Source organism: Empidonax traillii, unplaced genomic scaffold, assembly GCF_003031625.1.
Source record: "Empidonax traillii isolate 1590-97213 ecotype Southwest subspecies unplaced genomic scaffold, ASM303162v1 scaffold597:size822913, whole genome shotgun sequence".
Taxonomy (NCBI): domain Eukaryota; kingdom Metazoa; phylum Chordata; class Aves; order Passeriformes; family Tyrannidae; genus Empidonax; species Empidonax traillii.
The window spans coordinates 761,742-763,452 of NW_020955790.1; positions in this window are offsets into that span (position 1 = coordinate 761,742).

Below are 1,711 nucleotides of genomic sequence, written 5' to 3' on the forward strand. Positions count from 1 at the left end.
GATACAGGAGCCTGATTTGTGGCTTTATTTGCTTCTTTTTCAGCAGTTAGCCACGGTTCAATATGCAGTCACAAACCCCTAATAGCAACAGGACTGCATGTGCTGAGTTCATCTGTAAAGGCTGGCATGTGGATCAATACAGGTTACCAGATAACACATGGGATTACTTCCACAGGAGCTTTGAACCTTAAAGTCTATTTAATTATGAAGTTAGTGGGTTGTAAGATTTGGAATTCTTTGGAAGACACATGACCTAAGCCTTGTTAATGACTGGAAACTGAAGCGTGGGAGGATAATGACGGGCTCCCCTTCCTCAGACACATTTCAGGATCAGTTAGTGCTCTCTTCTTTATCTGAAAGTTGCACACGTCTGGTCAACACCCTGCCTCCTATGGAGCTCTGGTATGACCAAGCATGAGCCCGGAGCTTTACACAGAAGGCAGGGCCTTTGAGTGCTTTTAGTTTTGAATGTCCAGTTTGAGAGGCCTTGCATTATGTTTCTGGGAAGCCTTGAGGCTTTGGAACTCCAGATGATGTTCCAGGAGAGCTTTGCAATTGTATTTCCCACAGAAATATTCAGGTAAAACAGAACACTTTATTATTAGTCTCATCTGCATAATTGAGGCCATTCACTCAGTGTTTTCTCCGTTGGCTTTAACAATATAACAGAACTACTAAAATATATTGTTCACACAGACAGATGCATGTGCCACCACTTACTGTTAAATACTAAGAGTACTGATGAGAATGGCTCCTGTGAAAGTGGCATGTCTGTAGCAGAGGATTGAGAATGGAAAAAAACAAACATTTTCTCTTCGTGCTTGGCACCACGTCTTCTCTTTGCCCTCATGGCAGGCATGTGATGCTGAGAAGAAAGAAGCCACTGCACTGCACTGTGGGTTCAAAAGGTCAGCACTGTTGTGGAGAGTAGGAGATTGACGCCAGCAGTGATACATGTAAGCCCCGGAAAATCCATGCCTGATGCTGTTTATCATTTCTAGTATTTTTAGTTTCCTCTCACATTGCTATTCTTCTGCAGTTTAAAGTATCTGCTAATAACCAGTATTTCCCTGTGTACACATACGAACAGACTAGTCAGGTGTCTCTGATCAGCTTGACTGTTCTTTAAAAGTTTACAAAGTTGGAAATTGTCCAGTTTGTTACTTCAAGATATGTTTTCTCTAATTAAAATTATGTTTTCTTGCTGAGCCACCTCTGTCTTTTTCAGTGTCCTTTCTGAAGTATGGACACCAGAAGGGACACGATCAATATTCACATTAATATCATAGCCAGAAATGCAGATCACCTCTTATGTATCTTTGCTATTCCTCTTTATACCCGCAGTGATCCCAGATTATCTCTTTGTGCTATGGGAGGAGGAGCTGTTCAGCCAGGCCGTATGCAGTTTCAGTATTTATCCTTCAAGTGCAAATGAGCCATCACTGATTTCAAAATTAACATCTGTAAATTATTTGTTACTTTCCTTCAGAGTTCTTCTTCACTTCATTGTTTTATGTTTATACTTAAAAGCAGGTGGAACAATGCACTCAGAAGAGAACCGCTCAGCCAGTGTAGCTGAAAAGACCAGTGCCGGTGTAGCTTTTTAGGTTTTCTAAACTTGGTGTTTTTGAGAAGAGGAAAAAGTGATCATTATAATGGAAATAGTTATTACTGTGTCTCAAACCTGTTATTAGCTAAGAGTTATCATTGA